At 37.8% G+C, this 24,055-nt stretch overlaps 1 long non-coding RNA gene and 1 pseudogene across 2 annotated transcripts; both read left to right on the forward strand.

Moving 5' to 3' along the window:
- Positions 1-307: 307 nt before the first annotated feature.
- Positions 308-24,055, forward strand: LOC131309422 (mitochondrial import inner membrane translocase subunit TIM44-2-like; annotated as a pseudogene).
- Positions 10,029-15,124, forward strand: LOC131311779 (uncharacterized). Of its 2 annotated transcripts, XR_009195579.1 has the most exons (4): positions 10,029-11,713; positions 12,818-12,882; positions 14,340-14,421; positions 14,843-15,124. It is a non-coding gene; the product is annotated as an uncharacterized LOC131311779 (long non-coding RNA). The 2 variants fall into 2 exon arrangements; XR_009195580.1 differs by lacking the exon at positions 14,843-15,124 and having other exon boundaries at positions 14,340-14,501.

Consider the following 24,055-nt stretch of genomic DNA (forward strand, 5'->3'; position numbering starts at 1 on the left):
CAAAAAGTATACAACTGACGTCCTTTCCTCTAATCCGGCACTACCACTAGTAAGAATTTTTTTTTGCAGAAGATCGGATTGAAATCCGAGCCGCATGTGCTGAGTTGCACGACCGAGGTGCACTATAGCATCCCGAGCCCGAGTTTTTTTGTGTAAGTTTGTGTGTTACTCAAACCATTGGTTGCCCTAGCAGTCTCCACTGCCACAAGTCACAAATTCTCGAACAAGTCCCCTCCCCCAAGGGTTCCTCCATGCGTGTTTGTGTCCCCTCGGCTAATGTGTGTGTGCCATAGAATTGTGTCTTATGATGGCTCGCAGGAAGCTGGTCCGGGGTATATTCCTCTCCAAGCGATTCTTTCATCCGCAGCTATTGATATCTCAACCGGTATCCCGATTCCCCAGCATTACGCTTATAACGTACTCCATTCTAGTTGGAGAGATGTATGTGTGTATATGTATTCATGTGGTTATGTGATTTTTATTTGGTCTTCTTCTTTCTCTAGGTTTCGAAGCTCGAGATCAAGATTGCTTCTCCCAAATTGGGTTTCGGGTAATCGTCAGTTCAGTGTCTTTATTAATGAGTTCTCCAAACAAGTTAAAGGCGAAGTTAACAGGTGCGCTATTGCTTGTCTCCTTAAATCTCTCCTAATCTAAATTTGCTAGTACTTGAGCTCCGTTTCGCTAAGAATCTTATTTTTTTAAGTACTTATTTTCTACTTTACGAAGCAGACCATTCTCTCACAATATATGAGAGGAGTTTGTGTGTAATTGTGTGTGTAAGTGGAGATCATCGTCTTTGGCAGCCAACTTGCCATTTTCTTTTTATGGCTCCAATCAAGATGGTAGATTTACTCGAGATTTTATGTTAGCTGACGATGAGGCCATTCGATTATCCGAATAACACCAAGACAAGCCAAATTGTTTGGGTCCTTTGGGATCTCATGTTTCCACTTCACTTGCAGAAATCATGAATTCCAACAGTCAGTCAAGGAATTGAAGGATAAAGCAGAGGAGATAAAAGGGGTGACCGAAGATCTTAAAATTAGGTAATTTTAAATTGCTTCGTTCACGCCTTCTTGTAAGTATCATTTTTTTTGCTGGGCAGATACTTCCAATGAGGGCCCTGAGTAGTCAACTGGAATGCAGAACCAAGCAAACCACCGAGCAGCTGTACAAACAAGCGGATGGTGTGTGGACAGAGGCTGAGGCTGAGGCAAAGAAGGTCTGATCCAATTTTCTCTCAATTGACACTATGCTTCCTGTGGCTTTCTAGTTCGAGCTCCAGGATTAGATCAAAATCTTGTAAATTAACGGTGATGGTTAAGTTCATTCGTCTGACTCAAGATGGTTCTAATAGTCTAATTCCCGACCCCTCCACATGATTCTAGATAAATGGAACAATTTTTCCAACTTCTTTTTTCTCTTCCTGTTTTTGGAAATTTTATCTGGTTTAATAGTTTAAGTAGATAATGCACATGTTTTGCCAACTCTCAGTATCTGATGATCATCTGCTTCTTACATGCTACAGTTGTCTAGGTTACCATTCCTAAATGCCTTGTTTAATAAGAAAGGGAACCATTCATAGGCTAGTCCATTATGGTGAAAATATCGCGGTTTATTTTCCATGTTGGTATTTGCAATTTTGCAGGTTTCTTCCAATCTGAAGAAGAAAATTTTAGCTGCCACGGACGAGGTTAGATTGGATTTACAAATTGTCAGCTTGCACGTGATATATAACACAGGTGATAAAATAGTAAAAGCATTTTGTTTATTAGGTAATTTCATATGTGATTCAGGTCAAAGACACTTTTCGGTTGGTGAAAGAAGAATCTTCAGAAGCTACGGCCACTTCAGCAAAAGATGGAACTAAGGGCCTGTTTGGATGGAGTGAAAAAAAGGGGGGCAAAAATAAGAGGGGGTGAATGGGGTGGGGCTCACTGTTAAGCCGGTGTTTGGGAACGAAAATTGGAGGAGTCTTAGTTTTCACCCCTTCTTCCTTTTCACCCATTTCAGGGATTCTCGGGTATAATTTTTGGGCACCCCTTAACCTCCCCAAATTTAATCCGGCTTTAGAGGGAGGAATGAGGAGGAATTTGGACGAAATCACCCTTGCTTATCCCCTTTCTCCAATCCAAAAAACTCTTTATTTAGTTTCAGAACTCTCTTAGGGTACTCATTAAAAGGTCTTAGAACAAACAATCCATTATGACCATTTAAGATAAAATAATCAAAAAAATAAGATCTTCGCACCGGTTCAAACGGATTGAAAATTGAAACACTTATTTTTTTTACACCATTTATATATTAAAAAATATAGTTAAAAAAATTAAGTGTTCCAATTTTCAACCTGTTTGAGCCGGTGCGAAAATCATATTTTTTTAATCATGTTATCTTAAATGGTGGATTTTTGGCTCTAAGGCCTTTCAACGAACACCAGAAAACTCCTTATTTAGTTTCAGAGCTCTCTTAGGGTGGTCATTGAAAGGCCTTAGAGCCAAAAATTCATAATGACCATCTAAGATAAAATTATCAGAAAAATAAGATATTCGCACTGAGTCAAACGGATTGAAAATCGAAACACTTAATTTTTTAACTATATTTTTTAATATATAAATGGTGTAAAAACGTTTTTTATTATAAAATTTTTAGAATAGACATTTTTTAATATTGAAAATTGAATTTATATACTTATTTTAATACGTAATCAAATTTAACACTGCACATGGACAAAATAGTCATTTGACAGTTTTTCCCACCATCCATCCCTTCTTATCCCCCCATTCTATAACCATCTAAACAAAGTCAAATTTTATCCCCCTATGTAATACTCCATCCAAACCACATACTATTTTATCCTCCCTCCATAAATCATCAAAATTGATATCCCCTACTATTTTATCCCCTTTCATATTTTTTACCCCCAATTTTTTACCAGCATCCAAGCAAGCCCTAATGGGAAAAGTGGGAGCAAGGCCGCATCAGAAGAGGAAACACATCAGTTCAAGTCCAGTGATTCTTATGTTTCTCCTAAGCTTGCCCTGGCCTTCCAAAAACTGAAGGAAGCGAGGCCCCTAGACTTGGCAAAGAAGGGGTATGGCATCATAAAAGATGAGTTGAGTGGTAACCCAAGTAAAAGAAAGCGCCTTGAGTATGGAGCTCCATCCTCAACTTCCTCATCAACAGGAGCAAGAAGTACAAGGACAGACATTGCTGTCCTACCTTCGAAGCAGTCTAGGTGGAATAAGAAGTGGGAAGCATTCACACAGAAGGTAAATTGTTAGGTGGCATTTGGTAACATTTTTTGTTTTTTGTTTTCTGTTTACGTTTTTGGTTAAATTTGCAAACAGCTTTAAAAACATGTTTGGTAACCTATTTTTGTTTTTTTTTTTCGTTTTTTTAGAAACGTTTACAAAGTTTCTAAAAATTGTGAAAACATCAGAAAGGTGGGTGTTTTCCCCTGTTTTTACACGGAAAACCGGCAGCTCTATTTTCTGGTGCGCGTCAAACCTCAGTGGCTCTTGCACAACTTTTGATCCACCTAACGAAATACTTCTACTCCCTAAGTGGGACCTACCACCTTAATACCTTTGGCAGCCCTTCTCCATTTTTCTTTATCATCACAACCCTTTTCCGTAGACACCACCTCATGTTTCTTGTTTCTTGTTTTTGTTTTTGTTTAAAAATAAACATGATTCTACTTTCAGTTTTTTTTTTTATAAACAGAAAACAATATTGGAAAGTTTTAATTGTTAATTTCTTGTCTTTAGATAGTAACAATTGTCTTTCCCCAGATGCGAGGTCATCCTATTTTCCAGCGCTTCAGTAGATTAAATAAGAACCAGTGGTAGTAAAGAGTCGGGAGGTATGAGATCCCAAAAGCTTTTCTTCTGACTTTCTGACTTGATATTCTCATCCTTTCGTCAGGTTTTCTCATTCCCACCCATGATACTGATAAATGAACAGGGCTCTCAGCATTTATTTTGTTAGAGATTTTCAAAATAAAAGAGTCGTCGTTTTTTGGTTTTGGAAAATTCCTTTGTTTCCTTAGAATGCTTGTTTTTCCTCTTTGTGAGCTTTGTCCCACATTGGTAAGCTGAGAGATGTTAGAGTGGTATATATTAGGAAACATTCCTAATGAAAGTAACTAATGATCTAGTGTGGTGCAGCCCTTTGGTGCTTTGCACCATACCGGCAGAGCCGGTACACACTCACACACGCGCGCGCGCGGCGTGGGCTGTGTGGCGTGGGCTGTGGTGCATTGTGGCGCTTTAGCGGCGCACTTTGCACTTAGCAGTAAGGTGGCGCTGACGTGGATGCCGCGTGTCACACGCGTGGCAGGTGAGTCACACGGAGCGGTTCCGATCGGGTGCAACTCGAGCCTACGGATGCGTTGGTTCGTAGAGTTGCGATCTTAGCCGTCGGCTGCGAATGGGCTCGATCCAACGGATTGGATCAAATCCGATTGGGTGTGAGTGAAACAGCACACCAGTTCGGTGTGACTGGGTGTGACTGATCGATCTGGACCATAGGATCTGATCCAACGGTCAGATTAGATCGGGTGCATACCCATTCTCAATGGGTGCGTAGTGGCCTATAAATAGACCACTACTTAGCAGAATCCAGTGCTCATAATATACACACATAATCCGAATTTCTCCTACATCTCTCTCTATATTTTCTAACATTCATTCTGCGTTCTGTTTTGCTGCAGAAAATAGAACACAGTGGTTCTCGGTTCTTGTATTCGTTCAAGCAGATATTCTGTCCGTTTCGTTAGTGCAAACGAAAACGGAAAGAACTTCAAGTTCGGGCTTCGATTTATCTTGAAGGCAGGTTTGCTGTAACCCTTTGCATACCGGTATTGGTGGGGGCAAATACTGTCTTTAGGAAAGCGACATAGTCGTGACTCGAAGTGTTTTTCAGCATTTGTGGAGGTTTCGCCAACAGTTCAGAATTGCAGCAGCCAATTTTCCAACAATCTAAAGACAGTATTTTGCGATGGCGATGTCTCTACAGAAGATGACACAAGACTTTCTGAAATTGGAGCGGTGGGAATTTCAGGCGTTGGCAGAAGAAGATGCACTTCTTGCTAACGACCCTGAAAGTGGTGTGTATGTTCTGACTACTCCGAATCCGGAGATACCGGAAAATCCAGATGATGAAACTATGGAGCAGGCCCGTGAAAGGGGCAAGTGGAAAAATGATGACTACATCTGTAGAGGACACATCCTCAATGCACTGTCAGATGCATTGTTCGATGTCTATCAGAATTCAATGACAGCAAAGGAACTTTGGGATGCACTCAATGATAAGTATCTTTCTGATGACGCTACAAGTAAGAAATTTCTTGTTAGTCAGTTTATGAATTATCGCATGGTTGATACAAAGCCGGTCATTGATCAGTTGCATGAGATTCAGTATATCCTCAGTCAGTTTAAGGTTAAGAACATGCATATGGATGAATCTATTGTTGTTTCCTCTGTTATTGACAAACTGCCTGCATCTTAGAAAGATTACAAAAAGGAACTCAAACACAAGACCGAGGAATATACCATTGATCAGTTGGCCCAACACCTTCGGGTGGAGGAAGAGACAAAGCGTCAGGAGGGTAAGGATAATTCTACTTCTAAAGTACATGTGGTGGAAGAAAGTTCCAACAAGAAACGCAAGAACAGGGACGGTGATAAGTCTTCTGGTAAGTGGAAGAAGCAGAAGCGGGATCCTACCGACACTGGTTGCTGGCATTGCGGCAAACCTGGGCATCTTAAGAAGGATTGCAAAATCTTGAAAAGGAAGAACTCTGGTGGAAATCCAGGAGCATCTGGGGCAAAGAATTCTAAATTCATTGCTGTTGTTTCCGAGGCGAATATCCTCGATGATGCTGGAAGTTGGTGGGTTGATTCTGGTGCGACAAAGCATGTTTGCAATGACAAGAGGCTCTTTACTGAGTATAGTCCAGTTGCAGATGGTACCGTTCTATTCATGGGAAATGCGTCAACTGCATCAGTTAAGGGAAAAGGCAAAGTGGACTTGGAGTTCTCTTCTGGCAAGACGCTGACTCTTACTGATGTGTATCATGTACCGGAAGTTAGGAAGAATCTCGTGTCTGCAAGTCTACTTAATAAGTATGGTTTTAAAGTAGTGTTTGAGTCGGGCAAAATTGTTGTGTCCAAAGGTGGTGTGTTTGTTGGCAAAGGCTATGTAACCGAGGGGATGTTTATGCTTAATATTAATAACACAGTTATTTCTGCTTATATGCTTGATTATTTATCTTTATGGCATACTCGTTTAGGACATATCAGTACAAGGAAAATGGATTGTATGATAAAATCTGGACTAATTCCTAAATCTGATAATGATATGGTTGATAAATGCAAGATTTGTTTGGAATCAAAGATAACCAGATTGCCATTTTCTATAATTGAGCGGACTTCTTCATTACTTGAATTGATTCATAGTGATGTATGTGATTTTCATAGCACTCCAACTAGAGGCGGAAAACTTTATATGGCAACATTCATAGATGATTATTCGAAATTTTGCTATGTCTATTTGCTTCATTCTAAAGATGAAGTACTTGATAAATTTGTTGCATATAAGACTGAAGTTGAAAATCAATGTGGTTTGAAGATAAAACGTCTTAGGTCTGACAGGGGTGGTGAATATCACTTCCCTGATTATTGTGAATCAGTAGGGATAATTCATGAAGTAACTGCACCTTATACACCACAACAAAATGGAGTGGCCGAAAGGAAGAATAGAACTTTATGTGAGATGGTAGTTGCTATGCTAAGCAATGCAGGATTAAGTAAAGGTTTGTGGGGCGAAGCTATACTTACCGCTGCTTATATCCTAAATAGAGTACCTCTCAAAAAGTCTAACATTACTCCATATGAACTCTGTTCAAAAAGGAAACCAAACTTGAGTTATTTTAAGACTTGGGGGTGTAGGGCGATTGTGAGATTGCCTAGACCTAAAAGGAAGAAACTGGGTCCAAAAGGAATCGAGTGTGTATTCCTTGGATATGCTTTGCACAGTAAAGCATATAGGTTTCTAGTGGCCGAGCCTAATGATGTTGTGTCCATCAACACCATCATTGAATCTCGAGATGCAGTGTTCTATGAAAACAGATTTGACAGAATTCCAAGGTTAAAATCTAGTAAAGATTTGGAATCTAATAAAGATTCAGAAGAGTTTCCTTTGATGTCCGAAGAGGACAACGAGCCTTTAGAGGTTCCAGTTGAAGGAAATGAACCTGAGGAACAAGTTGAATTGAGAAGGAGCAAACGAGTTCGGATAGAGAAAACGTTTGGTCCTGATTTCATAGTTTATCTAGTTGAAGGCACTAGAGAGACTTCATGTGCTCACAATGTATTTTCACTTCATGTTGAAAATGATCCTTTGACATTTGAGGAAGCAATGAAATCGCAAGACGTGGCTTTCTGGAAAGAGGCTATCCAAGATGAGATGGACTCTATCATGGGTAATAATACATGAGTTCTGGCGGATTTACCACCTGGTTCTAAGCCAATTGCTTGTAAATGGATTTTCAAGAAGAAAATAAAAATTGATGGAACTATTGATAAGTTCAAGGCCAGACTTGTAGCCAAAGGCTTTACCCAGAAAGAAGGTATTGATTATTTTGATACCTATGCCCCGGTTGCTAGAATCTCAACAATTAGAGTTTTAATTGCTCTTGCTTCTATATACAAGTTTGAGATACACCAAATGGATGTCAAGACTGCATTCCTTAATGGTGAATTAGATGAGGAAATCTATATGAAGCAACCAGAGGGGTTTGTTGTGCAAGGTTATGAGCACAAAGTTTGCAAGCTTATAAAGTCTCTTTATGGACTTAAGCAAGCACCTAAGCAATGGCATGAGAAGTTTGACAAAGTGGTTGTGTCAAATGGTTTTACAATACACCAATCTGACAAGTGCGTGTATAGTAAATTTAATGGCAAACGAGGAGTCATTATCTGTTTGTACGTAGATGATATGCTCATTTTCGGTACAGACCAAGAGAGCATTCAGATTACAAAAGATTTTCTTTCTGCTATTTTTAGTATGAAAGATATGGGTATTGCTGATGTAATATTGGGTATAAGAATTAAAAGAAGTGGTGGTCACTTGATTCTATCCCAGGAACATTACATTGAGAAGATTTTAAAGAAGTTTAATCACTTTGAAAGCAAACCGGTGTCTACTCCGTATGACTCTCAATCACCATTGGATCTTAATGAGGGAAGAGCTGTGTCACAACTAGAGTATTCTCGAGTGATTGGCAGCTTGATGTATGCCATGACAAGTACAAGACCGGACATTGCATATGCGGTTGGGAGACTTAGTAGGTATACTAATAATCTTGGGCATGTACATTGGCATGCAGTATATAGAGTACTGCGGTACCTCAAAAGGACTATAGATTATGGAATAGTCTATAGTGGATATCCTTCGGTTCTAGAAGGATACACTGATGCTAGTTGGATTACTGAGCGGAATGATCACTCGTCAACGAGTGGTTGGGTGTTTACACTTGGTGGAGGGTCAATCTCCTGGGGATCTAAGAAGCAAACGTTGATAACAGACTCGACTATGGCAGCCGAGTTTGTAGCATTAGCTTCTGGTAGTAAGGACACTACAACAAAATACACAATTCCCGACTAAACTTTCCCGACTAAAACATGTTTAGTCGGAAAATATAAGCCAATCACCGACTAAAGAATTTTTAGTCGGTAAAATATAAAACAATTGCCGACTAAATTATTTTGGTCGGCCAAAACATATATTTGCCGACTAAATCCAAATTTAGTCGTGAAATATCATTTTTTAAATTTGATAAAATAGAAAATTAATTCCGACTAAACTAAATTAGTCGGTAATTTCTTTTTTTGCCGACTAAATTTAAATTTAGTCGGCAAAAATCATTTTTTTGAATTTTGTAAAATAAAAAATTAATTCCGACTAAACTAAATTAGTCGGTAATTTCTTTTTTTGCCGACTAAATATAAATGTAGTCGGCAAAAATCATTTTTTCGAATTTTATAAAATAAAAAATTAATTCCGACTAAACTAAATTTAGTCGGTAATTTCTTTTTGTGCCGACTAAATTTAAATTTAGTCGGCAAAAATCATTTTTCGAATTTAATAAAATAAAAAATTAATTCCGACTAAATTTAAATTTAGTCGGTTATTTCTTTTTGTGCCGACTAAATTTAAATTTAGTCGGCAAAAATCATTTTTTCGAATTTAATAAAATAGAAAACGAAATTACATTTTTCGACCAAATATATTTTAGTCTGGTAATACCATTTAATCCGAATTAAAAAATGAAATACATTTCCCAACTAATAGGTTTAGTTTAGTCATGGAATATCAACTTTTCTATCTTTTTAAAAATTTCAAAGAAAGGAAATATTTGTTCCAACGACATTGATTACGATACAACCTTTCCGATCACTACCGCTCATTTTTTTTTCCTTCTTAATCATAAGATTCTCCTAAAATTTTGGCTCGATCGGGCCAAGGAAGCCCCTTTATCGGCACATAAATTCTTAAATGTAAAGAATTTTGTTGTCCGATTAAGTGCTTATCCATATGCGGCTAACTTCACTCTTGGTACGAATGTTTAAATTTGTATTACGTCAAAGATAGATGATTTCGATCGTGAAAAAATACCTCAGGCGGGGCTCGGTTAGTTCACTATAACACTTAAACATCTTCGAACGCATTAAATGCCTTTCGATAATGTGGTCGCCAATACCAAATGATCTCCGATTTTAGTGACAATGCTATATTAAGTAAGACGTGAAATCCTAACGATTCAAATCAATCATTATAAAAAATGATTTGGCAATTACCTTAACTATATATATGTTTGATGTATTTGATAGTTAACTAATTCTTATGTTGTACTTGTTATTACAGTAGCCACAAGATCCCGAGACAATCTTGACGACTAAATTGATTACAATGCAACTTTTCTTATCGAAATTGTTCATTTTTTTTTCTTTTTAATTACTATAAGATTTTCATAAAATTTTGGCTCAATTGGGTTAAGGAAATCCCTTTATCAACACGTAAATGCTTAAATTAAAAAAAATTTGTTGTCCGATCAAGTGTTTATCCATATGCGGTTAACTTCATTTTTAGGATGAATAATTTAATTCATATTACGCCAAAGATAGATGGTTTTGATTGCCAAAAAAGATCTCATGCAGGCTCAGTTAGTGCAGTATAACACTTAAACGTCTCTGAAGGCATAAAATGCCTTTTGATCACGAGGTCGTCGATATCAAATGATCTCCGATTTTGGTGACAGTGCTATAATCGGTAAGACGCGTAATCCTAATGGTTCAGATTGAGTATTATAAATAATGGCTCGGCAGTTACCTTTACAATTTATACTTCTGATCTAATTGATGATCAACTAAGTCTTATGTTACACTTATTGTTGCAGCAGTTACACAACCGCGAAACAAATCATGACGATCAAGACCGTTGATTTTGTTGCACTTGTCAAATTATTCATTATCGTAAATTTGCAGCTCGATCAAGTTTAGGAAATTCCTTCATGGAGACATGGACTCATTAGAAAAATAGTATTTTCCGTTCGATGAGTTGTCTAATTAAAAGCGATCTCAACTATAACTCGGTAAGAATGATCTAATCCATATTAAATTCAAGATGGATGGTTTTGATCTTGCAAAAAGACCTCAAGTGTGGCTCAGGTGGTGTGCTATTAGACTTTAATGCTTCTGGAAGCAGTAAAACTATTCCGATCATGTGGTCATTGATACTGAACGATCTCCGATTTTGGTGACAATTCTATAATTAATAAGACGTGAAATCCTAACGATTCAGATCAAGCATTATAAAAAATATCCATGGTGATAAAATTTAGAGTTTATATGCAATGGTGGTGTAATTAAAGCTCACTATATTTTTTCCCAAATTCTCAAAGTAGATAATTGCCGACTAAATTAGGTTCATTAGTCGGGAAAATCGTAATTTTTTTTGCGGGACAATTGAAATTTTCGCGAAAATTGTTGGCGGCAGTCTCTTACCAAAAAAATCCCTCGATCATTTTTGGTATTCGATAATACAAGGTTCCAAAACGCGGAATCACTGCCCCTTCACTCTCCCACCGTCCCATGATTGAAACCCCTCCTCACCTCTCTCTCTCTCTCTCGAATTCTCGATCGATGAAGAAGTTCTTCTCCCCCTTGCCCTCTTCTACTCTCCTCCTCCTCTGTTTTTGTTTGTGCTGTGACACATGAAAACGAGTATGTTAGCACCGCTGGTCTCCGCCGTTGGCAAGAGAGAGATCCCACAAGGAGCAACAACACGTGACAGATACAACAACCAGGTTGATTCTCTCTCTACTTATCTCGCTTTGTCTATCTCTCCCTCGTTTCCTTCCTCTCTCGCTATACATTTATGCATACAACCCCTAATTTCAGAAACCCTAGTTTTTTTGTTGACAAGAAACCAAATTCAAAAAACCCTTAATTTTTTGCAGAAATTAAACCCAATTTTGAAATTCATTGGAGCTTTTGTTTATTCTGATTGTTGTTTTGTACAATTTCTTGGAGTTTCATTTGATTGAAGATCTTCTCACTTGATTCCGTGGAAGTCCGGTGTCGCTGACGTAACATTCGTGCTCTGAGATCTACAAAGGTGTGGCCTTAAAGTGTAAAATTCTTCATGAAAGGTATGCAATTGTCCCAAATTCAGAAACCCTAGATTTTTGTTGAAAAGAAACCAAATTTGAAAACCCTCGATTTTTTCCAGAAATTAAATCCAATTTTTAAACACTAGTTCTCTTTATCCTGCCCTAAATAAACTCCTGGTTTGTATAAATCTGTATATGTGGCTTGGATTTCATTATGTGCTTATGAGTAATTAACTATCAAGTCAAGCAAATCAAGCAACACGTTGAACTCACCAAGTATTGTGTGGTTCATTGTCACTTGAAAATTATCAAGCTTAAAGTGAAAATTGAGCTTAACATCTTTCGTTGAGCCTATTTAGAGTAGCGTGCTTACTGCCCAAAAGTGAGGGTGAAGGTAAACAAGAAAGAAACTGATCTTTATGCAAACAATATATTCAGTTGAGCAATTGTGAACCTACTGGTAACAAAAGATGGGTTGAAATTTATCCATCGTCCCCATAGCACTTCATAAGCAATCCCTTGTACTTTTAATTCCAATCTGGCTAAGATAATGTGCTGAGATAATAAGCAATCCTATTGTGGATGCTATATGCAATTGCGATCAAGGTGCTTTCCATTCCTAACTGATTCCTTTTGCTGCTACGTTGGATGAGTTTGTCTTTGATCATTACGAAGGTGTTGTCGTACGTTAAATGATGATTTTCAAAGCTTAGCTACCAATATTTTTTTGCCCTTTGCTTTAACACGCAAGACTTGTACATCGGTTTCTAGTATTTGGAAATTTGTGGAATGCTTTAAGTGCTTTTAGAGACTAAGTATCCTTCTATAGATTATTTCAAGTTAAAAACTATGTTGAGGCTGATATAGCCTTCTCCTTTTGCTAAAGATAAAGTTGAATGTTATGAGATGCTGGTGGTATGGTAGTTCAACTTTAGTATTTGAAAATCAGTGCATATGGATAAATTGGTATCTCCAATTCTGCCTGAAGTTTTAATGGAAGCATACATTCTTGTAGCATGCCAGGAGATACACGTATACTTTTAATATTGAACACTTATTCCTTTACTTTTTTGTTGTTTCCTTTTTAATTAGTCCATTCCTTGTGTCTTCGTTGTTTATTTTCTTTTCCTTTTTAAACGATAGGCGAGGATGGTGGCGATGCGTGACGAGGCAGTGTTGGAGCAGGGTGATGGTGGCTCGAATATATGGTACGTAATTTGAGAATATCAATCTGAGAATAGACTTTGATGCTAAGTAGGAAATCTGGAATTGCAGTCAGTAAACAGAATTTTTTGCTGATATTGAAATCTGGAATTACAATTTTTTTTAATCCTTTGGGGCTGAATAATTGGTGGTGTTATGACTGGGAAGCTGAGAGTTGCAAGCTGAGAGTAAACTTTTATAGTTACCTGTTATTCATTACGGTGGTAGGCAAATTTGGAAATTGGATAATTCAATCAACTTGCTAAGTAGCTTGGTAATGAGAGTGAAAGTGGGGCAGATCCAAACAGTCCTAGAGGGAGTATTGGTAGTAGTGACCTCGAGTTCTTTGGAGATGGAGATGAGTTGTATGATTTAGGTGACAATATTAGAACTAAACAGGGGAGTGAGACCTTTGTAGGTGGTTCTGAACCATATTTTCTTGCTGCTTCTATTTTTTTGGTGTATTACGATTGGAATGGTTAAAAAAGGTTGAGGCTGGTTGGGTGTTGGTTCCACAACGGTAATTGGATTGCATTCATAAAGCTAGTAAACCAGTTTTGTGACTGACATGGACTGAATATGCTAGGAAAGAACTTCAAACTTTTTTCATTCTTTCATTCATATAAAACCACATTACAGATGGATGCTTGGCATTTGGAGTGCATGTGCTTGTCATGGCAATGCTAGGATTATGCTTAATTTCATGTGTCCTTTGTTTTTGCCGTGTCTGATATCTCTATTAAAAGGGTAGAGGAAGAAGGATTGAAAAGAATTAGAGTTTGGCTATTGATTTCAACAAAAGTCAGTATTTTGGTTCGGTTATGCAAAAAAAAATGGAAGCGATGGATATCTCTTTCATGTTTTGAGAAATAATACAACCATGGATATCTGAATGTGTAGTTTAGGTTCTGATTAGGTCATGGGATATGAGTTTTACTTCAGAAAAATGCGTTTAGTTTATGGGTATACAAGTTAGAGTTCAACCAGAAATGAATTTTCCAAGTTCTTGATGAATTTTTATAACCAACTTTCCGACCTTGTAATTTTTCAACATTTTTATAGTAGATGCCTCTATATGTCTAATTTATTGTGTAAAATCTGTAGAACTGAATTTAAAATGTGGAAGGAATTAAAAATCATATACTGAACTGCTGTTGCGAAACTGTCAGTGCTGATAGCACCGTCGCACTTCACGGAAACGGCTATAACTCTGCCTAGAAAACTCAAAATCACATTCCGCTTTCTTTATTGGAAACTAGACACATAGAGCTTCAACTATATGTAAGCCACGTGCCTTAGTTGTGCCTGACTAATAACAGATTTCAGTTTGATAGGAGGATTCCAGAAAATTCATGGAGCATAGCATTGCTAGATTTCATAAAGCATTTCATGCATTTCATTTGCTTTTGGGCATGATCTTTGCTTGTACACCTTATGGCTGGAACGTTATTCATATTTCTAGGTGGGGATATCATAAGGACTGTCATTGTGACGTTTCCTGCTCGTAGGGAATAGATTCTGTACGGAGTTGGTGTTTTTGTAAGGTGAGAATGTACAGCTTCAATACAAATTCACCAAATTCTCACTTCTCTTGATTGCTTGTTCGTTTTGCGTGGACAATTGATGCACCTCTCCACTTAGCTTTCGTACAAGGTTCATCAATGATTCAATTTCCTCTTCATTTTCTACAACAAAGGTCTTCAGTAACTAAAATTGGAATAGGTGGAGGGAGAAGTAGATATTTAACCCTTTTTTTTTTTACTGCTGCATTATCCATGTTGTAGGTTATGTGGCTAGCTCTAATTTTATAGTTGTTTCTGTATGCATAATTATGTCAAGATAATTTTTCGTTCTAGCTTCTAATTAGTAAATATTTACCATGTTCATGCTTTGTGCAATGGGATACGCTAGTTCATAAATACTAATAATAGATTGTTCTTTCTTTTTTTTTTTGGTTTTTTACAGAGACGGCATTTTAATGGAGTATCGTGCGGGATGTTGGTTATTGACTACGAAGGTCGAAGTTGGGTTTTGGTTGCGGACGTGCTTGGATTTTTTTTGGTTATCCGTTTGTTGACGTTGAGTGTCCACGGGGTTTGGATACATTTTTTTATTGAGCTTGGATTTTTTTTATTTTCCCCCCGTGGTGGACGTGTTGTTATTTTGCACTCTAGGAATTTGGATACAAGTTTTTTAACTATTTGGTGAACATCTCTATTTATGAAAGTTTCTATTTATTTCTTGAAATTTTTATTTTGTATTAATTGCATTAGGTTGGCAATTTTGTGGATTTAATGGTTGTTGGCTGAAATGTGGAAAAAATTTGTAGAAAATTTTGGAATGACAAATTGGTATGGAACATTTCCCGACTAAAGTTTAGTCACCAATAGGTCACAAATTAGTTGATTCGATATGACATTTACCGACTAAACTATTAGTCGGTGATAATTAAAACACATTTCCCGACTAAACAATTAGTCGGCCAATAGGTAACACATTCCCCGACTAAATAATTAGTCGGCCAATAGGTTAAACATTTCCCGACTAAACCATTAGTCGGCAAATAGGTTATACATCCCCGACTAAACAATTAGTCGGCCAATAGTAACACATTCGCCGACTAACAAGTTAGTCGGCAAAGGTGTATACTTTCGCCGACTAAACGTTTTTTAGTCGGCAACAACCTTTGCCGACTCTCTTCCACCGACTAACTTGCCGACCAAAATTTTTAGTCGGGGAAGGCTTTTGCCGACTAAAATGCCTACAATTGCCGACTAAACTGTTAGTCGGGAATGGTGTTTTTTCTTGTAGTGGGAGGCAGAATGGCTGAGAAATCTGTTGCTGGAAATTCCAGTGTGGCCTAAGCCTATGCCACCTGTATCGTTGCATTGTGATAGTCAAGCTACGTTGTCGCGAGCGTATAACCAAGTGTATAATGGAAAGTCCAGGCATATTGGACTAAGGCATAGCTATGTGAGACAATTGATTGTTGATGGGGTGATAACCATTGATTTTGTTAAGTCAAGTCAAAACTTGGCGGATCCTTTTACGAAAGGCCTTGCAAGGGATTTGGTGTTGAAAACATCAAAGGGAATGAGACTTTTGCCCAATTAGTTTAATCACTCCTGGTGGAAACTCAACTCAATCGGTTGATACTCTCAATCTCTTGAGTTCAATGAGAAACTACATCATATGTCGTGATTGGAAACACTTTAAAGCTATTTTACACATTCCAAGATAAAGTGTTTTGTACGTATAATGTGAAATACAAAGGAGGTTGAACTACTTAGTTCTTAATAGATTGTTTTGTGCTAATGTTATAGGAGCACGGATAGCGATCTACCTATGTGAATGTGGAGGTGGTGCCGCTTCCTATAGGTCACAGGGGCTAGACCTTAGAGCATTCATGAAATCAAGATAAAAGACCCAAGGCCAGTTCACGGGTCAACCGATTGGGATATCTGCATTATTTGGAGGATTATGTGTGAGACACGTCCGGTTGGTCGACAGAGGACAACTAGTTCAAAGACACGTCTACTATGCTGCCCTGACCAGCTTTGATATGTTTTCACTAAGTGAATAGTTGAAGTCGCAAGACACTATTTATGTATGCATAAACCTTGTAATAAGAATCGAGAATATTTCATCTATATTTCGAAAATGGTGGGGGATTGTTAGAGATTTTCAAAATAAAATAGTCGTCGTTTTTTGGTTTTGGAAAATTCCTTTGTTTCCTTAGAATGCTTGTTTTTCCTCTTTGTGAGCTTTGTCCCACATTGGTAAGCTGAGAGATGTTAGAGTGGTATATATTAGGAAACATTCCTAATGAAAGTAACTAATGATCTAGTGTGGTGCAGCCCTTTGGTGCTTTGCACCATACCGGCAGAGCCGGTACACACTCACACAAGCACGCGCACGCGCGCGCGGCGTGGGCTGTGTGGCGTGAGCTGTGGTGCATTGTGGCGCGCTTTAGCGGCGCACTTTGCACTTAGCACGTCAGCGCTAGGCGCCTGATTGGATCAAATCCGATTGGGTGTGAGTGAAACAGCACACCAATTCGGTGTGACTGGGTGTGACTGATCGATCTGGACCATAGGATCTGATCCAACGGTCAGATTAGATCGGGTGCATACCCATTCTCAATGGGTGCGTAGTGGCCTATAAATAGACCACTACTTAGCAGAATCCAGTGCTCATAATATACACACATAATCCGAATTTCTCCTACATCTCTCTCTATATTTTCTAGCATTCATTCTGCGTTCTGTTTTGCTGCAGAAAATAGAACACAGTGGTTCTCGGTTCTTGTATTCGTTCAAGCAGATATTCTGTCCGTTTCGTTAGTGCAAACGAAAACGGAAAGAACTTCAAGTTCGGGCTTCGATTTATCTTGAAGGCAGGTTTGCTGTAACCCTTTGCATACCGGTATTGGTGGGGGCAAATACTGTCTTTAGGAAAGCGACATAGTCGTGACTCGAAGTGTTTTTCAGCATTTGTGGAGGTTTCGCCAACAGTTCAGAATTGCAGCAGCCAATTTTCCAACATATTTTTGGAACAATTTCCTTTTAATAAAAGCGGCGAGCCCAAAAGCCAAGGGTATTGCCTTGGACAGAAGTACAGTTACCTGGAACGCGGATCGTTCTGGTATGAGGAACGGGAATGAAAATGCGGTATGCCACACGCTTAAATTGTGGTACACTAGGGGTAGGCTTTTACTTGGAACGCGGATCGTTCTGGTATGAGGAACGGGAATGGAAATGCGGTACGCCACACGCTTAAATTGTGGTACACTAGGGGTAGGCTTTTATAGATAACAAAACTAGAACTTACTCTTCCAAACGATAACCATCCAGTGCAACAAAACATTGTTTGTCAAATTATTCATACAAAACACATTTGTAGGAGTATAAAAACTGTACTTTTTACACTTTCTCCCACCGAAATTCCATTTTCTCTCTATTTTTACCTTTATAAGTTGACATTTTGGGAAAAACTAAGGGGATCACTTTGGATCGCTAAATATACTGTTTTGGAACAATAGTGTTCCATATTTTGGAACATTCGTACCAAAATGTAAATCACTAGGGTAGTTGAGTTCCCTAGTAACATAGGGTCACAGAACTACAAACTATCAACACCACCAAGCATAAGAACGACAAATAGCAGAATTACAAATAAAACTTCCTACCTACACACTACCAGCAAAAGGCAAACAAATACAAGTAAAGAGTAAGACTTGGCTTGTTTGAGCACCCTTGTAGGAATCCCCCAATTTGAACAGAGCATCAGATTAGGAGCAAACCTGGGCAAATTCTTCCAAGAAGAGATACAATTTCTGACTTACTCCAAAATCTTTTTACAATCTGCTTCATGGTCCATACCCTTTTGTTGAAAAATCCGAAAATTTTGCTCTCTCCAAAGATGATAGACAGTAGCAGCAAGACTAAGCTTATAAACAGTTGGTTTCATGGACCGCCTAGAGCAATGAAGCTTAACCTCTAAAGTCCTGGAAACATGCCCCCAATCACACCAACTCTTCACAGCCTTCCAAACCAAATTAGCAAAAGAACAATCAAAGAATAAATGGTTATGACCCTCCAGTCCACCATGACAGAGAACACAATTAGAATCCACAGCAATCCCCCAAGACCTCAATCTGTCTTTAGTTGGTAATCTCCCCAAGATAGTAGTCACCCACAAAATGAAAGACAACCTCGGCACATGTTTACTATACCAGACCAAAGAAGACCACTACACTTCAGGTTTGGAAAATCTGATAGCTTGCCATGCTGACTTTGCAGTTTGCAATATAAGATCTATTAGGAGTCAAGGTCCAGATAATCCTGTCATCTCTATCCATAGCTGGAACAAGATCACTAGCTGTGCCAGCCATAATCTCAATAATAGCTACATTTCTGCCTCAAGGCCATTTCCACCTTCCATTTGCAATAATGGAAGGTGGAAATTTTTTAGCATTTAGTTTCGTTCATAACGATCCCGACTGTGATCATTTCATCTTTCAAAGTATACATTGTGAGAGATTTTTTTTGCTTCGTTTTTCGTACTCCGTTTGTCTTTAGTGATTGTTTGTTAGTTTTCTTACTAAAACATCATTTTCTGATGTGGCACGTTGAGAGGGATCGGAAGAGTAAGAAAGATCAAACAAAATTAAAAACGCTCACCGAGGACAAAAATATGGAAAGACGCTTACCGTAATTTTGTCTTTAATTGAAAAAAAGTTCACTAAGAACAAAACTATGGTGAGCCATTTAGAGTAATTGTCTTTAGGGAACCTTTTTAAATTTCTGTTTACTCTTTTGATTCCTCTCGTCCCGCTGAATCAGAAGAAATTGTTTTTTTTAATATGTAAAACGCTAAAAAAAATCACTGAAGACAGGCAAAATACAAATAGGAAGCAAATTATTTTATCGAAATGCACTATCGTGTCACCCCTCCTTCTACCACATGGCATTGACTACCAAAGGTGACACCAAAGCGATCTCGACATTCTCATCACATTGAACATGTCGAACACATGAGCTCCTCCCAAAGAGAGCTGTCTCAAGACAGCCCTCGGAGTCTTCAAGGGGACCTCGAGGGCACGACTGGAGGCTAGGGACAGAGGCTTGTTAGAGATGGGCAATCCTCTAACTTGAGGGGTCGCCCCACCTTGACCTACAATGGAGAGAGGGATCACCAAACAACAAAACTCCGAGAAGGCGAGAACACATACCAGAGTCAGGGCGACACCCACGTTTGTTAGGGTCACATCTGCAAGTGCGGAGGCAGCCAACGATTGAGACATCACCTGTCATTAGTTGGTTGGTTCCTTGTCGTATCTTCATACTGCTGGCACCTCGCCAATCCACGGGTACAACCTGTCCTCAGGTGATTGGCCAGACCACTCTATATATGTGGGACAAATCCCTATGCAAGACAAGACGGACAAGATTCAAGGAGAATCATCACCATAATCAATACAGGTAATACTTACCAGTATTGATTATAATACTTATTACCAATAGTGTAATAATACTTATACACTATTGCTCCATCTCCCTTTCCACAGTACCTCTGTCTCTCGTTCTCTCCATCTCCATTACTCCTGTTTTCTCTCTCTCCAATCTGGTGCTTATCACCTTCCACACTCTATTCACCTCACCAAGGCGACTCTGGACTGTTCCTACAATCACATTGAATGCGTATTTGAAAGACAAAATGTGGCCGATATATATATATATATATATATATCGGGGCGGTTCCGGAGACACCTAAAAAAACACCTCATAGTTTCCGATTAAATTTTGATGATTCGAGCCGCTCAATGTGATCAGAATGTGATTTTAAGGGTACCTGCGAGAAATCAGCAAAAAAAATGACCGGAAAGGGCTTGATCCAAACAGTTTCAAACAGTTTTTTATTGAACGGTTCAAATAAAAATTGCTCAAATCAAGTCTTTTCCGGTCATTTTTTTTGCTAATTTCTCGTGGGCACCCTTAAAATCACATTCTGCACACATTAAACGGTTCGGATCATAAAAATTTGATCGGAAACTATGAGAATAAGATTTGAGGTGTTTTTTTGGGTGTCCCTTAAACCGTCCCGTATATATATATATATCGGGGCGGTTCCGGGGACACCCAAAAAAACATCTAAAAAAATACCTCATAGTTCCCGATCAAATTTTGATGATCTGAGCCACTCAATGTGATCAGAACGTGATTTTAAGGGTACCCGTGAGAAATCAGCAAAAAAAATGACCTAGAAGGACTTGATTCGAACAGTTTCGAACAGTTTTTTTATTGAACGGTTCAAATAAAAACTGCTCAAATCAAACCTTTCCCGGTCTTTTTTTTTTTGCTAATTTCTCGCTGGCACCTTTAAAATCACATTCTGCACACATTGAACGGTTCAGATCATAAAAATTTGATCGGAAACTATGAAATTGAGATTATGGGTGTTTTTTTAGGGTGTCCCTTGAACCGTTCCGTGTGTGTATATATATATATATATATATATATATATATATATATATATATATATTATTGGTGAATGAGATATTACATTGATGGCTGAAATATGTAGAAGGTTGTGCACTATAAGTGAAAGAATGTTCAAATTTATAGGTTAAAGTATGTCTTATTCTTTACTTGAATGAGAGGAATGTAGTTGAGTTGTATTGCACATAAGATAATGAAGTGACAGATAGTGCTGTAAGAGTGTTTCAACGTAGCTTATTAATGTTTTTTAGGTCCCTATTTAGTTAAAAAACAGACGGGGTTGGCTGTATTCTGTAAGGAGATAAAGTAAGGTATATGTTATGGTGTTAAGGGCTCCCATTCACCCTGCTTTTGAAAGCTTGAAGGGAATATTTTAACCTTTCAAACGTACATATTTTCTTTGTGACTTGTAAGTCAGATTTGATTGTGTGAACATGATAAGTTTGTCTTTTATGGTTTTTATGATGGAAAATGGTTTTACTTTTAACATTGTTCCGTATTGCAATTTGTTGTAATTGCTATCTCGGTCGGAAATGGCAGTTTGGAGAAGACATGCTGGACAGATGGCATACAAGTGATAATCCAGCAGTTCATAAAATTGAGAAGTATGCCTTTTAATTTTGTTTCAACCTTACTGTTGCAAATGATTTACTCTTAATAGGCAGAGAGTTGTAATTAGCTATTTGATCATTCTTTCTTTGACAGTCTAATTGAAAGTGTCTCTGGAGAAACCGTTAAAGCAGTTTCATTAAAGGAAATACGTCGCCGCGATCTGTATGCTTTTAGAATGGTTTCTCTTCTTTAAAAGATCCCGTTTCCTCTCCAACTCACTAATAACTGCTTAGGTTGATAAGAAATTCGCAATTGCACCCTTCAGGTCTTTCTCTGTGCCTGAATCTTTGGCTGAGGTTCAGGAAGTGGTTAATGCTTATTTCAAGGTAAATCCCGAATGGGGTGCCTTATCTCTTACCATATTTTCTCTGTCATGTTACAATTTGGGAAGGAGGACTATTATATGTTAAAGACAGTTCTTGATATGCGTCTTAAAATATCTTCCATCGACTACAGGGAGAAGATGAATTTCTGAAGAAGTATTCCAGCACTGAAGTGATTGAGCGGTGCAAAGGAGAGCGCAAGGCTTTTCAGAAACAGGGTTTCTTTTTCGATGACAAGGTGAGCTGAGAGATGAGATTTTAATATTTTTTTCAGTGATTGCCATGTATGTTTGATAAGATGAGAGAATTCAACATTCTCACCCCTCCTTTATACAGTAGTAGTTAGTCAATGATATAACTTTATAAAGTTAAGTTAGAGAAAAAACAACAGTAAGTGGATTAGTTGGGCCGGGAAAAACAACAATTGAAAAGTTGGGTGTACTTATTGATATCTTCTTGATGCAGATTCTACACATATCTGATGTGGAATTAAGGGAGACTAAAATGATGGGGGACACTCCTATATATCATGATTGTGGCGGTAGGCACTAAAGGCACTTCGACTGTGAATTCTTCTTTTCTTGAACCAAAGGACTTCATTGATGGCTCTACTCTTAATTTGTCACAGTTCGGAACCCAGCAGATCTATTGTGTACGTGATAGACTTGGTTCAATAACAAAAGGGGGCACGGTAAAATCCCAAACCTTTACTTGCAGTTTAGTTGAGTCTACATTAGCTAGCATGGCAAAGTAGTGTACGTAGTAGGGGTATATAATTATTTTCATTTACCGTTTTGAAAATTTACTGATACAATTTGAATCTTTGGTCTAAAAAACAATGCAACATAATCTCAAGTCTGAATCCCTTGTTGAAATTTGGGATTCGCAGTACGATGTTAAGCAATATTAATGCAGAGAGTAATTTTTTAATTAGAAAGTAATACAATTTGTTCATGGAAGTAAAGGTCTGCTTAGAGCCTGACCATCTCTGCCAGACACTTCAAAAGTTGGTATCAAAACTATACTTTGCTACCACCCTTCAATGTTTGAAGGATGAGTTTTGGTGGTGCACTCCATCAGATCCTTCAAACTACTACCTACATGGCTACATCCCACGAAATCAGTCATTTTCTATACTCATTTAATTTTTAAAAAAAATTATCTATATGTTATGAATTTTGATATTATTTATGATTTTGTTTAACAAAACTAAATGAGATATATCTAACAAGATCCATTTTGCAGATAAAAGATATCATATATATAAATATGGATAATTCATGAAAGATATAAATAGTGAAAGTATACATTCTTTATGGGACGAATGGAGTATAATATTGTACTCTTTCTGTCCCACAATGTTTACTTCTCTTTAAATGGCAATATTTTATAATTCATAATATTTTTTATTCATGGCTTAATCCTTCGATTATATATTTTTATAAATCTATTTATCTAGATAATTGTGTGATAAGCTAACTTTTTAATGTCGTATCTTCAACTCAAATACTTGGCCTTTCTTCTTAAATAATTGAAATTTGAAAATTCATGTTCAAAATGATAAAAAAGAAAATAAGTGAAAGAAAGAATGACAATAGAGGAAATTAATTTTTGTTGTGAAACAAGTTAAAAATCCATGTACATATATACTTATAGGCAAGTTGGGTAAAATAACCCATAAAATGATTTTTATTTTTTGTTTGGTTCAACTTGGTAAAAGAATGTAATAAAACAACAAAATTTTGAGATTTGATGGGCAAGGGGCATTCCCTAAATTTGAAGAGAGAGAAAATTTAAGGGGTGACTTCAAATTATTTGGTGTTTGAGTGATCTACTGGAGCACTTATTTAATGCCTGATCCCCCAAATCTTTTGAAATTTGAGGTTTACGAGATCTATCAGAGATTCTCTTCATGTTCTGAGATAGTGTTGTAACCATAGCCCCATTTGACTATTTGAGAATGCTTATTCGCTCAACTTTCACCCAGTTTCAAATCGAAGGCGACTAATATTAGTTTTATTTGTTTGCTTAATCAGGATACGATCCACACTGTATTGTATGAATGGGCTATGCAACAAGTTGATGTAGAAGAACTAGGAGAGGGTGCTCTATTCCCAATTTGGAGGCTAAGAGAAATGCGACAACTTGGTGTCAAGACCTTTATTTAAATTTGTCCTTTATTCTGGGTTGTCTGGTGTGGTGGTTGGAGGTGGTGCTATCCTTTTGCTGTGGTGGCTGGCAGT

The sequence above is a fragment of the Rhododendron vialii genome, chromosome 12a, assembly GCF_030253575.1.
Source record: "Rhododendron vialii isolate Sample 1 chromosome 12a, ASM3025357v1".
Taxonomy (NCBI): Eukaryota; Viridiplantae; Streptophyta; class Magnoliopsida; order Ericales; family Ericaceae; genus Rhododendron; species Rhododendron vialii.